We start from the raw sequence: 14,858 nt of genomic DNA on the forward strand, positions 1-14,858 counted from the left end.
CCAATGGTCATTTTGAGGGAAACTTTGATTGAGAAAAAGATTGATGGTGTGCTTTTCCAAACTGACATCCAGCACAAACTGTATCTCCCCCGTTTTCGAGAAGTGGTAAACCTCTGACAAGGTTTCGTTTCGCCATAATTTTTAACTTGTCATATGCGACATGAGCAAGGAGCGCATACCACAACTCTGGAGTTTCATTACGGCGAGCTTTACATAAGCCGTTCCTGCTGATAATACGTACATCGTCTCCATCTGTTTCCCACGCATGATCGGATTGCCAGAAACATCCACTTTCTCAAACAACTTTACATCATCAGGTCCAAATAGCACATATCTACCCGCTGATGCGATCTGCGCTACCGATACTAGATTCTTCGCCATACCCGGTACATGATACACATCTTTTAGGATGTTATTTCCCTCACCACATCGTGAGGTAACCGTCACATCACCCACATTCTTCACAGCATGGACATAATTATCCGCCGTGACAACCGCATGATTTCCATCATATTTTCGCCACCACATAAACTTATTTCGATTTTCAGTCATGTGGTGCGAACATCTAGAATCAATCAACCAATCGTTCTCGTATTCAACAGTCTTCTTTTCAGAAGAGCTTGTTGCTGTAGACACCCCATTTTGTTTTGTTTTAATCAACAAATAAATTAGTGTGTTAAATCCATGTGAGAACCCCCTCTATCATTGATTTATATGTTTTAGGTCATTAATATCTTGATCTGACTTTACAGATCATCAATCGGGACAAAATAAGCTAGGGTCACTTCATAGCCCGGACCCTGATTCCATTCCGAGACCCGATTTCCGTAAATCGTTAGATCAATGGCAGATCATGACCTGGGTCTAACCATCCAAAACCACCTAACCTCTCCTCTCATCCTAACCATTCAAACCTCACCTAACCTCACCTAACCTCTCCTCCCATCATAACCATCCAAACCTCACCTAACCTCACCTAACCTCACCTAACATCACCTAACCTCACCTAACCTTACCTAACCTCACCTAACCTCACCTAACCTCCTATCCCATTCTCCTATAAATACCCTCTCATCTCACCAAAGAAAAGAAGGAAAAAAAAGAAAAGAGGAGAGAACCCCTCTCTTAGAAAATTCAAGCCCTCTCTCTAGACCAAATCCCTCTTCTCCATAAGTTTGCATGGAATATCGTCTACAAAAAGGTATGTCTTTTGGAATTTTATTTTCTTTTCTATATTTGTAGGATTGAGTGTTGTTTTGCGTATATTTTGGTTGATGTCATGTTTAATTTTGTACTAGTTTGGCCTTGGTCATGTTCTCACTTATGCTAAATATAATTAATGTGTTAGGGTCATTAGAACCTATTTGCGATGGGATGTTGAAATCATTGGCTTGTTAGGGAATTTAGATTTCTTTTGGGAAAACAATTCATTAAAAATTTTGAACATTTACAAGAAAGAAAACTTGAATTTTACATGAATTATCAAAACCCATTTAATTTGGCTTACAAAACCTCCATCTTTCAATTGATAACAACAGCCCCCACTCCAATTTGATAACAACAGCCCCCACTCAATCTCAAGAACCCAATATCCATACCCCACCTTGCCAAGTAGATAAAAACAACCCCTTTTTCAAACATCCCATTTGAATCTAATCTCAGGCCCATTCAAGCCATTTTTCATATTCACCGTCTTTTAATCACTAAAAAAATAAGAACTATCAAAAGAAAACATGGGGGTGCCAATATCATTCCCGTCATAGTGCTAGCTGTTAGACTTTAAACAGATTTTTCGACCTCTAAACAACAGAATCGTGGGAAATGGTTAACTACAAAGTAGTAGATATTTTCGTGCCGTTTCCAACGAGTATTCGTGCTAGATCAGACAGCGAGCGGTTAAAAAGTTAAGTCCAAAATGGTTGCGGCACACCTTTAGGCATTTCCAGTTTAATGTTGCTGTCCTTTTGTTTGCAACACAAATTCGAACCTCTAAATCACAGATTTACAAACAATGGAGAACTACAAAGTTGTAGCCCTATAAAAGATCTTTCCAACGCATGTTTGTACGTTGAATTTGGCCAAGCGGTTAAAGAGTTACGACAGTTTTAGTGGGCTGCATTTGTCAGATCTTTTAACGGTCAATGGTTTGTCGAATTTGTGCAATTGTCAAAACTTGGTTGTGTTAACGTCATTTTCCAAACCAAAATCGAAAGACATTAATCTAAAGTACATCCAACCTAAAATTAACAAAACTAAAATTCACCCATTTAAAATCCACTGATAAAAATCCGTTAAAAGCCATTAACCAAAAGACCACTAAAAATTTCAAATGAAACTAAAACCTTCTAAATAAACAACTTTAAAAGCTACCAAACACACTAAATACCTTCAGATAATAAAAGCTTCAAGAAAACTCTAAAAGTTTCCACAAACCCAAAAGAATTCGAGATTCCCAAGAGCCGGTGGATTCAAAATTCCTTTAGGAACCCTTAGAGCCCAATTTAGGAACACTGGTGTCGTGTCGTGTCGTGTCCTAAGTTTTAGGGAGTCCTAGGTTTTAGGGAGTCCTAGAGTCAGGAGTCCAGCCTCATCACGGACGTTTGCTATGTATAGCAACCGTGCCATAGGTCTAGTTACACTAGTCACCCAATCTTTCCCTAGGACAAGCCTAGTAAACTAGGATGTAAGGCAAACCTGCATTAGTCTAAGGGACAACTTGCATTCAGATAAGAATCATATAGCATCTTAGATGAAATCCTAAGATAATAAAATCCTCAACTTGAATTAAATAATTCCTCTTAAAACTGTTCAAACAGTCAAATCCGTCTAAGTCGGTGTCCTAGTTGAGTTAGGCATATGTAGCTTAGCTTAGGTGCACCGAACTACGTCGACTCTGATCCCAGTGAGGCTTGGGTACGTAGGCAGCTTGGATGTCTGATGGCATACCACCCGCGAGTCGGCACCACAAACAAATTGTGGTGTTTTGTATATTAATATTCTTGTAAATGCTTAATCAAATCACTTAGGACTTTCCATTGAAATTAGAATTCTAGGATGCATGTCACTTAGTTCGCACATAAACATAGAGTTGAATGAGCCATTTAAAATAAATTCAAAAGAGTTAGCTTTTGGAATCGAAGACCGATTATCGGGCAGGAATGGTGCATGTGGTGGATAAATCCCCATACCTTCCATTCTCGTAACCAGGTAGCGAGTCTAGATTTCTGGTCAATTATGGGTCCTAGATCCCACATCTAGGTGGCGACTCTGTCATTTTCTTTCGTGTGGAATTCGGGTTGCCTTAGTGATCCCAAGTTCACATGAAAGATGAATTCAAATCAATCATAAAATGCACACGCCAATCGCGTGGTTACGAGAGACCAAGAGAGAGCGCGCGGCGGCTCGCACCCACACCCCTCTCGCGGGATCGTGTCCCACAGTCTGGCGACTCTGCTGGGGATCACCTAACTTCATCACAATTCCAAAGGATAACTTATTTGAATCTATTTTAACTGGCTCATGAAAACTCTATCTCTTGTATACTTGTCAGATTAGTTTGTCTTGTTTTATTTTCTCATCACATTTTACTTGAACTTAATCTAACAAAACCTGAAGGCATCATAGATTGCGCAAACATATTGCACACACTTACATCACTTGCATCTAAACCCTTGCATCTCACGTGCACACACGTCCTATTTTAGGAACCCGGAGTGTTATCTAGCATGGTTGACTGGGATTTCATCACCTGGTGCCTCTGTGCTAGAGAAACATTCCACCCTTAGCCTAGTACCTTTATGGTACGTAAACGGATCTCTTGTTCACGTACTGATACGCCGGACACTGGTACAGTATATCGAACAGGGATTCGCGCTAAGGGAACTCTTGGCCTTACCCCTAGATTAACCCACACATGCATGTAGTATACGAACACATGTGCATCACGTGTGTGAGCCTAGTTTAGGATATCCTACCTATTTGTGTCTAGATTAGGCCGTAGACCATCTTCCAATGGCTACGATCGGTCCTAGGTACACAAACAAAGTCATGAGTCGAGATCCTCTCTCCACTCCGATAGATTAGGATTAGGGTTGATGCCTTCAGGTAACACTGTTAAAATGTGTGAAGATTAAAAACTTTCCCTTTGGGGTTAGGATATAAATCCCATCATTTCCAAAGATCTCATAGGATTAGTCATTCATGATCTATCCGTTGAAAGCAATCTTATGCTATCTCATCTAATCTCTTGATCGTGCGTCTTTGATTCTTCTATCATACAATTCAATCGTATCTTCATGCCATCCCCTAACTGGCAGATGCAGAATCTCACAATCTTTCGATTATGCGTTCTCATGATCTGATCATGCCTGGTCCAGATAATCCAATCTTGCTTGTACCCCTGGTCTGTTCCTCCTCTAGGGGCTACCTTTTTCAAGATTATTTTGCTAAGTCCTTCAGAGTTCACTCTCAGAATCCTTGAGCTAGGGGCATTTCCCTATGCGAATCAGTCATCATTGTCCAAAATTGAAAGTATCAGCCATGATGATGTTCAGAACGAACCAGCCTTCGCCGAGCCTTCAACGCCAAACAGTTGCAGCAGTTAAAGTTTTAGTCACTTACTATTTTATGTTGAGTCAGTCATCATGGTCAGTATAATTGTTGAGTCCGGTCTTACAGTTAAAGGTCAATGCCTAGTCCAGGCAAGTTATCTTCTGTTTCCCTTTCTTATTTAGAGTTGTGAATCCTGAGCATGTTCAGGATAGGTCGTCTGATGTAATAGCTTTTCTTTAAATAAAATTTCGGTCAGTTCCAAAAAGTTCACTTGTGTCTGTTCTTAAGTGTGCTTCTGATCTTAAAATAAGACTCCCTCTTCAAATGAGGACAAAATTGACGAAACTCCACTTGAGTCACAGCAATTACTTGAACGAGAGGAGGAGCGCCAATCCCAGCTTTTCAAAAATGAAATTGAAGTGGTAAACGCTGGCACTGAAACTTTGATTCAGTAAATGCCGATTGAAAATACATTACCCTCTGAAGAGTGTGAAGAATTGATAAAATTATTTCAAGAATAAGATGATTGTCTAGAAAAGCTACAACCGATACCAGGGGCAAGACATAGTTGGAAAGCTCAAAGAAAATGAAGAAAGTGAGAAGATATATCTATACAAGGGGCATAGAGTGGAAACAACTTTCATATTTCCAATTAATGACCTTGGTTCTCAAATTCATAACATAAAGCCAACAAATTCAAGATAAGAAGTTCAAGAGCAAGCATTGAAAAGTGATCATCAGAACGAATCCATAGATGGAGGATGTCAAAGAACAAGTTTCGCTCTATGAAAGTCGAAAGCACACTTTAGAATCTTGGAAGAAGAAGATCCATTATCTCTTACCTGGAAATGCCGTCAAACTCCGTAAAAAAAAAAAAAAAAAAAAAAAAAAAACAAAACAAAAAAGAAAAAAATAATCAGTACCAGACGGACTCTAGCCAATCTGAACATCGGAAGGCCCCCTTTGGCCGAATAAATCCCAAAATCAGAACCAATGTCAAAAGAATACCGGTTTGCAAACCCTTCGAGCCTGAATAAAATTTTCTTGAAAACCCATCAAACCAGGGGCATTTCCCCGAACTACGCGAGACCTGATCCCTACACTGGGGTACGTAGGCAGCTCGGTTAAACCGAGTTCGGTCGATTCAAAAAAAAAGAAAAAGAAAAATCAATCGTTCCAGAAAAAAAAAGAGGGACAAGTTCCAAAAGAAGAGAAGTTAATTGTTCCAGAAAGAAAAGAAAAAAGGAAAAAAATCAATTAACCTTCAAACAATTGATCTTCAAACTAGGGGCATTCGCCTTGACCTACACACGACCTGATTCCTACCTTGGGATATGTAGGCAACCTGTTCACAGGTTCGGTCGAAATCTTTGTTGAACCTTAAGCCATTCTTTGAAAAGCCTTATCCTACCTATAAAGTCCTTCTGGTGTTCAGAACTAATGAGCTAGGTCCCGAGACACAATAAAAAAAAATGATGAATAAGAAAACGAACGGAGTTTGAAGATCTGCTAGACTGAAAACCTGAAAAGGCGGTTTAGGCAAAATTTAAGATCATTCCCCTGCTAAGTTGAAAACCCGAAAGGACGGCTTAGGCAAAAGCTAAGGGGACAGCCTGCTGAATCGAAAACCTAGAAAGGCGATTCAGGCAAAAGTTAAGGCTAGCACGGTCCGCCAAGTTAAAAACCCCAAAAAGGTGACTTGGTCACGGTAAGAGAATCAGTATAAGAAGGCTACAGCCGGTATCAAGACTGAAGATCAACTGAAGTTCAAGCAAATTCAAGTGACATCCTCAAAACTGGGTGCATTGAAGCTAAGCAATCTTAGGGGTCGTAATTAAATTCTTGAGGCATTACTGTTTCAAGGAAGAAGTCCAGTGTTTACGATTTAAAAAAAAAGCATTCCTCGAAAGGATAGACTTACCAAATAAAATGTTAACTAAGTCAGAAGCATTACTGTGTCTGTCAGTGTAGTTAGTCAATCTTTGTCATTCTAAGTTCACTCCTTCAGGGCTGCTCAATCCTTTGAGTAGTGCCTTTCATCTAAGTTTTCTCTTTAGAAAGAGTCAATCGTCGTTCCTATGTCCAAATGATGTAACTGTCTTGGTGAAGGAGGCCCGGCCTAGGCAGCTCCCTGCAATTATACCTGAAAGGGTTCGAGAATCTAGTCAAACAGCTACATTTCAAAGAAGATCAACTCAGAAGAGTTCAGAAGTAGAAACATCAAAAAGCCCAGCTTCCGTAAAAAGATCATACCCCAGGAAGGCACCTTAAGCTTGGAAGAGCCCCAGATGCAATGGTGGTTGAGCCAATTTCTCAGAAAGATGAACCATTAAAATTCGGAATCTCCTTCCAGTTAGTTAAATACTATCCTGGTCAAGAAATGTTTATCTAAACACCTGTCAAGAGGCAAATCCCACTTTTTCATGATTATATCCAAGAGAGCCATTGTTCTAAATTACCAATCTCAAATGTCTTGTTCAAGGTTTCAGTTATCAAAATCCCAAGAAGACAAGACCAACAGTCTCATTGAGAAAAATCTTGTTGAAGTTTCATAAAAGTGTTCCTAATCCATTCTTGTTACTAATGGTTCTTCGTTCATAAGGTTGGTCGTCTCATCATTCGTCAAAGTCTTGGTTTCCAATATCTTTACTGGGCACGATCTATAATGTCCCCGATTTCATTAAGTTCAAATCCAAAATTCATCAAATCCAATTCTACGTCAAATTCAAATTCATGAAAACCTCTAAATTCCTTGAGCCCGTTTGTGAACGGTGTCTCATTCTCTGAGTCCATTTGTGAATGGTCTCATCTTCTCCTTGAGCCCGTTTGTGAACGGTGCCTCATTTTCTGAGTCCATTTGTGAATGGTCTCGTGTCCTCTTTGAGCCCGTTTGTGAAGGGTGCCTCATTTCTCGAGTCCATTTGTGAATGGTCTCATCTTCTCCTTGAGCCCGTTTGCGGACGGTACCTCATTTTCCAAAAATAAAAAAATTTATCAAATCCAAATCCTTAATTCAAAAAAATCCAATCCTACGACAAATTCAAGTTCATAAAAATTCTCTAAATTCTTCGAGCCCGTTTGTGAACGGGGCCTCATTTCTCGAGTCCATTTGTGAATGGTCTCGTCTTCTCCTTGAACCCGTTTGTGAACGGTGTCTCATTCTCTGAGTCCATTTGTGAATGGTCTCATGTCCTCTTTGAGCCCTTTTGTGAAAGGTGCTTCATTTCTCGAGTCCATTTGTGAATGGTCTCGTCTTCTCCTTGAACCCGTTTGTGAACGGTGTCTCATTCTTTGAGTCCATTTGTGAATGGTCTCATGTCCTCTTTCAGCCCTTTTGTGAAAGGTGCCTCATTTCTCGAGTCCATTTGTGAATGGTCTCGTCTTCTCCTTGAACCCGTTTTTGAACGGTGTCTCATTCTTTGAGTCCATTTGTGAATGGTCTCATGTCCTCTTTCAGCCCTTTTGTGAAAGGTGCCTCTTTTCTCGAGGCCATTTGTGAATGGTCTCGTCTTCTCATTGAGCCCGTTTGCGGACGGTACCTCATTTCCCAAAAATAAAAAATTCATCAAATCCAATCCTCGATTCAAACAAATCCAATCTTACGTCAAATTCAAGTTCATGAAAAATCTCATGTCCTCTTTGAGCCCTTTTGTGAAAGGTGCCTCATTTCTCGAGTCCATTTGTGAATGGTCTCGTCTTCTCCTTGAACCCGTTTGTGAACAGGTTTCTCATTCTCTGAGTCCATTTGTGAATGATCTCTTGTCCTCTTTGAGCCCGTTTGTGAACGGTGCCTCTTTTCTCGAGGCCATTTGTGAATGGTCTCATCTTCTCCTTGAGCCCGTTTGCGGACGGTACCTCATTTTCCAAAAATAAAAAAATTTATCAAATCCAAATCCTTAATTAAAAAATAAAAATAAAAATCCATTCCTACGTCAAATTCAAGTTCATAAAAAAATCCCTAAATTCTTCGAGCCCGTTTGTGAACGGTGCCTCATTTCTCGAGTCCATTTGTGAATGGTCTCGTCTTCTCTTCGAACCCGTTTGTGAACAGGTGTCTCATTCTCTGAGTCCATTTGTGAATGGTCTCATCTTCTCCTTGAGCCCGTTTGTGAACGGTGCCTCATTTTCTGAGTCCATTTGTGAATGGTCTCGTGTCCTCTTTGAGCCCGTTTGTGAACGGTGCCTCATTTCTCGAGTCCATTTGTGAATGGTCTTGTCTTCTCCTTGAGCCCGTTTGTGAACGGTGCCTCATTTCTCGAATCCATTTGTGAATGGTCTTGTCTTCTCCTTGAGCCCGTTTGTGAACGGTGCCTCATTTCTCGAGTCCATTTGTGAATAGTCTTGTCTTCTCCTTGAGCCCGTTTGTGAACGGTGCCTCATTTCTCGAGTCCATTTGTGAATGGTCTCGTCTTCTCCTTGAGCCTGTTTGTGAATGGTGCCTCATTTCTCGAGTCCATTTGTGAATGGTCTTGTCTTATCCTTGAGCCCGTTTGTGAATGTTGCCTCTTTTCTCGAGTCCATTTGTGAATGGTTTTCTATCCTCCTTGAGGCCGTTTGTGAACGGTGCCTCATTATCCAAGTCCATTTGGGAATGCTTCTTATCCTCGTTGAACCCGCTTGTGAGCGGCGTCTCATCTCCTTCTAAAAACTGTTTGAGAGCGATCTTTGTCCTTTCCCTTCAGAATCCATTCGAAAATGATATCTCATTCTCTAATTGCCCGTTTGTGAACGGCGCCGCATCGAGTTTTTATTATTATTCAAGTTCTAGGGTTTCATCTAAGGTTTTGCATTATGTTAAGGTGCGTTGTATCTAGAGAGTCCTTTGTCGATTAAAACTACGCAAAATGGTTCTGTCATTTTTAACTTTGGTATTCAATGACTACGTCATCTCTACCAAAGAGGGGCATCTGTAGACACCCCATTTTGTTTTGTTTTAATCAACAAATAAATTAGTGTGTTAAATCCATGTGAGAACCCCCTCTATCATTGATTTATATGTTTTAGGTCATTAATATCTTGATCTGACTTTACGGATAATCAATCGGGACAAAATAAGCTAGGGTCACTTCATAGCCCGGACCCTGATTCCATTCCGAGACCCGATTTCCGTAAATCGTTAGATCAATGGCAGATCATGACCTGGGTCTAACCATCCAAAACCACCTAACCTCTCCTCTCATCCTAACCATTCAAACCTCACCTAACCTCACCTAACCTCTCCTCCCATCATAACCATCCAAACCTCACCTAACCTCACCTAACCTCACCTAACATCACCTAACCTCACCTAACCTTACCTAACCTCACCTAACCTCACCTAACCTCCTATCCCATTCTCCTATAAATACCCTCTCATCTCACCAAAGAAAAGAAGGAAAAAAAAGAAAAGAGGAGAGAACCCCTCTCTTAGAAAATTCAAGCCCTCTCTCTAGACCAAATCCCTCTTCTCCATAAGTTTGCATGGAATATCGTCTACAAAAAGGTATGTCTTTTGGAATTTTATTTTCTTTTCTATATTTGTAGGATTGAGTGTTGTTTTGCGTATATTTTGGTTGATGTCATGTTTAATTTTGTACTAGTTTGGCCTTGGTCATGTTCTCACTTATGCTAAATATAATTAATGTGTTAGGGTCATTAGAACCTATTTGCGATGGGATGTTGAAATCATTGGCTTGTTAGGGAATTTAGATTTCTTTTGGGAAAACAATTCATTAAAAATTTTGAACATTTACAAGAAAGAAAACTTGAATTTTACATGAATTATCAAAACCCATTTAATTTGGCTTACAAAACCTCCATCTTTCAATTGATAACAACAGCCCCCACTCCAATTTGATAACAACAGCCCCCACTCAATCTCAAGAACCCAATATCCATACCCCACCTTGCCAAGTAGATAAAAACAACCCCTTTTTCAAACATCCCATTTGAATCTAATCTCAGGCCCATTCAAGCCATTTTTCATATTCACCGTCTTTTAATCACTAAAAAAATAAGAACTATCAAAAGAAAACATGGGGGTGCCAATATCATTCCCGTCATAGTGCTAGCTGTTAGACTTTAAACAGATTTTTCGACCTCTAAACAACAGAATCGTGGGAAATGGTTAACTACAAAGTAGTAGATATTTTCGTGCCGTTTCCAACGAGTATTCGTGCTAGATCAGACAGCGAGCGGTTAAAAAGTTAAGTCCAAAATGGTTGCGGCACACCTTTAGGCATTTCCAGTTTAATGTTGCTGTCCTTTTGTTTGCAACACAAATTCGAACCTCTAAATCACAGATTTACAAACAATGGAGAACTACAAAGTTGTAGCCCTATAAAAGATCTTTCCAACGCATGTTTGTACGTTGAATTTGGCCAAGCGGTTAAAGAGTTACGACAGTTTTAGTGGGCTGCATTTGTCAGATCTTTTAACGGTCAATGGTTTGTCGAATTTGTGCAATTGTCAAAACTTGGTTGTGTTAACGTCATTTTCCAAACCAAAATCGAAAGACATTAATCTAAAGTACATCCAACCTAAAATTAACAAAACTAAAATTCACCCATTTAAAATCCACTGATAAAAATCCGTTAAAAGCCATTAACCAAAAGACCACTAAAAATTTCAAATGAAACTAAAACCTTCTAAATAAACAACTTTAAAAGCTACCAAACACACTAAATACCTTCAGATAATAAAAGCTTCAAGAAAACTCTAAAAGTTTCCACAAACCCAAAAGAATTCGAGATTCCCAAGAGCCGGTGGATTCAAAATTCCTTTAGGAACCCTTAGAGCCCAATTTAGGAACACTGGTGTCGTGTCGTGTCGTGTCCTAAGTTTTAGGGAGTCCTAGGTTTTAGGGAGTCCTAGAGTCAGGAGTCCAGCCTCATCACGGACGTTTGCTATGTATAGCAACCGTGCCATAGGTCTAGTTACACTAGTCACCCAATCTTTCCCTAGGACAAGCCTAGTAAACTAGGATGTAAGGCAAACCTGCATTAGTCTAAGGGACAACTTGCATTCAGATAAGAATCATATAGCATCTTAGATGAAATCCTAAGATAATAAAATCCTCAACTTGAATTAAATAATTCCTCTTAAAACTGTTCAAACAGTCAAATCCGTCTAAGTCGGTGTCCTAGTTGAGTTAGGCATATGTAGCTTAGCTTAGGTGCACCGAACTACGTCGACTCTGATCCCAGTGAGGCTTGGGTACGTAGGCAGCTTGGATGTCTGATGGCATACCACCCGCGAGTCGGCACCACAAACAAATTGTGGTGTTTTGTATATTAATATTCTTGTAAATGCTTAATCAAATCACTTAGGACTTTCCATTGAAATTAGAATTCTAGGATGCATGTCACTTAGTTCGCACATAAACATAGAGTTGAATGAGCCATTTAAAATAAATTCAAAAGAGTTAGCTTTTGGAATCGAAGACCGATTATCGGGCAGGAATGGTGCATGTGGTGGATAAATCCCCATACCTTCCATTCTCGTAACCAGGTAGCGAGTCTAGATTTCTGGTCAATTATGGGTCCTAGATCCCACATCTAGGTGGCGACTCTGTCATTTTCTTTCGTGTGGAATTCGGGTTGCCTTAGTGATCCCAAGTTCACATGAAAGATGAATTCAAATCAATCATAAAATGCACACGCCAATCGCGTGGTTACGAGAGACCAAGAGAGAGCGCGCGGCGGCTCGCACCCACACCCCTCTCGCGGGATCGTGTCCCACAGTTGCACACACTTGACTTTTCACACTAGGAGCTATAGCATTCAGTGCAAAAGAAATCTCCCCCTCAAAGTCATATTCCGTAGCAGTCTCTTCCACTGCCACATCACAAGCAAAAGAAGCTTGCATATCACATTCACCATCGTCATCATCCTCCTTGTCTTTGGATTTGATGACTACATTCCCATCATCGGTATCAATCTTAGCCCGACAATTTCTTCTAATATGACTAGGCTTACCACATTGATAACAACAAAAATAACGTTTTTCTTGTGATTTTTCATTGTTATTAGCCTGATCATCTCTCTTATAACCATCCTTCGGCTTTTTATTTTTCTGCCACTTCCGCTTGTTATTCATCGCAAGCACTTCCTCACTTTCTTTCACAGACAATCCAGCCATCTGCTTTGCCCACATCTCTTGATTAATCAAGATATTCTCCAACTCCAAGAGAGACGGTTGCATTGGCCAACCACGAATAGCAGTGATAAAACTGCTAAACTCATGCCTCAAGCCGCGGATAATCATTCTCCGCATACGGCTTTCACTAATCTTAGACTCTTCATCTAATTGAGATATCTCATTACACAAGTTTTTAGCCTTCATAAAATAATCAGAAACAGATAAATTATCTTGTGTTAATGAGCCAATCTCGTTTTCCAAGAACTGCAACAATGCATTGTTCGCCCGTGAAAAGAGAGATGAGAGTGCCTCTCACGCTTCTTTTGATATGCTCAATCAACTCCTTTTGTATTAACGCCTTCAATACGTACAACGCTTTTCCAGCACGGATCTTCCACTTCCGTAGCGTATCCGCTCCCTCTTCTGGTACCTCGGTGTCGTTGCCATTCACTATTTCCCATAGATCATACTATTCCAAGCACGACTTCCAATAGATGTAATTGTTATTATTTAGCTTTTTGATCCCCGCCAACATACCAACACTTTCCGCCATCTCTTCTTCCAACCTCGATATCATCGAAGCAACCAAAGAACAAACCGGTATTCCCACTTGGATATCCCCCCGAAGCAAATCCAAGAACACACTGGTATTCCGATGGAACACCGTGCTCTGATACCGCTTGAAAACCTTCTTTGTATTCTTGAAGAAGAAAATCTATTAGAATCAGAAAGAGAGAGAAATTGATATGCAACAAAGTATGAAAATTTGGAACGTCAATGCACTGTCAAGATAAAACGTGAAAGCAGCACTCTAAATTTTATTCACGTTACTGTTTTTTTTGGTTTGGTAACCACGTCCAAGTAAATAGATAGAAACAAACTCTTCTATATTAATCCTCTAAATATCCTGAAGAAACAAGAACTCTCCAATACCTATCCAATGTAAAACAAAACACAAAAGTTAAAAGATTCTTTGACTAGAGCCGGTGGTGACACACGTTCACAATTTGGAGCATCAAGTTTTCTGAACATGTGAATAGTAAACGGCAACCAAACAATGCTAATGCTAGGAAGAGGTAAATAATTCCTTTACTTTGATTTTCATGACTTTTGGTACAAAATATTGACCCCAAAAACAAGAGAACGTTCAACTTTTAACATGAAATGCATATATGCAGAAAGAGACTATGCTTCCCTTTTGATTACTTGGGACACCCAGCAGCAGTGTAGGTGGCAATCAGCCCCTTTGAGGATGAAGTAAACCAGCCCTCTGCAGTCATTGATACACTGCCGCTTGGTGTCCAAGTAATCAAAAAGGGTGGATATATCACTTCCCTTTTTACACGGCATTGTCGTGTGTAAATTGTAGAAAACTGAAATAATAGACTACAACAGAACACGAGTTTTTATATGGTGTAAGCCCGTATGGATGGATTACACCATAGGATGATCCGAACCATCCATTTGATGGGCCATAACGTAAATAGATTGTTCCCAAAACATCATGTCCATATGATGATCATAGCCCTCCGATCTATAGCTTTCCATAATTTGCAATTCCTCTATAGATTGGAGGGCTAATATCATCCTATGGACATGATTATTTGGGCACAACCTATACACATTGTAGCCCATCAAATGGACGGTATGGATCATCCTATGGTGTAAGCCATATTGTACTTTTTGAAAAATACTTGAGTATTACACCATATAAAATCTCACAAAACACATACACAAACCCTCGGGCTGCATTTGGATTGTCAGAATAAGGAATTGGAATAGGCATCCTATTCCGATTCCCCCATAAAAGTAATGATATATTAATTTAAAATTAAATTTTAAATCATAAAATTTGAATAAAAATTTCATATCGACAGGGTAGAATAAGAATACCACCTCTTGGGGCCGAAAACAGACTGAAATTTTTTCCTCCTTGATTCCTTCATGGTGTCAAATTCACCCCCAATTCCATACATTTTTTAAACCAAATGTCGGAATTGGGTGCAATTGGAATGGGATGCTGATTCCAGTGCCTGATTCTGTCCAATTGCACCCTTACAGGATACACATTAAAAACAAAAGAAAATTATAATTTCGTAAAAAGGGTGCATTTTTAGAGAGCTTTAAACATTTTATGAGGTTACATTATTCATGCGAAATAATGTGCATTATGATTAAAGAGCTCGTTT

At 39.8% G+C, this 14,858-nt stretch overlaps 1 long non-coding RNA gene across 2 annotated transcripts; it reads left to right on the top strand.

The window, feature by feature from the left end:
- The first annotated feature begins 1,092 nt into the window (after window positions 1–1,092).
- LOC143847377 (uncharacterized) lies at window positions 1,093–4,816 on the top strand. Of its 2 annotated transcripts, none has more exons than XR_013235029.1 (2): window positions 1,093–1,201; window positions 4,317–4,816. It is a non-coding gene; the product is annotated as an uncharacterized LOC143847377 (long non-coding RNA). The 2 variants fall into 2 exon arrangements; XR_013235030.1 differs by having other exon boundaries at window positions 1,095–1,201; window positions 4,377–4,816.
- Window positions 4,817–14,858: the final 10,042 nt, after the last annotated feature.

This window comes from Tasmannia lanceolata, unplaced genomic scaffold (assembly GCF_043159265.1).
Source record: "Tasmannia lanceolata isolate RefF3 unplaced genomic scaffold, GAP_Taslan_0.1 ptg000015l, whole genome shotgun sequence".
Taxonomy (NCBI): Eukaryota; Viridiplantae; Streptophyta; class Magnoliopsida; order Canellales; family Winteraceae; genus Tasmannia; species Tasmannia lanceolata.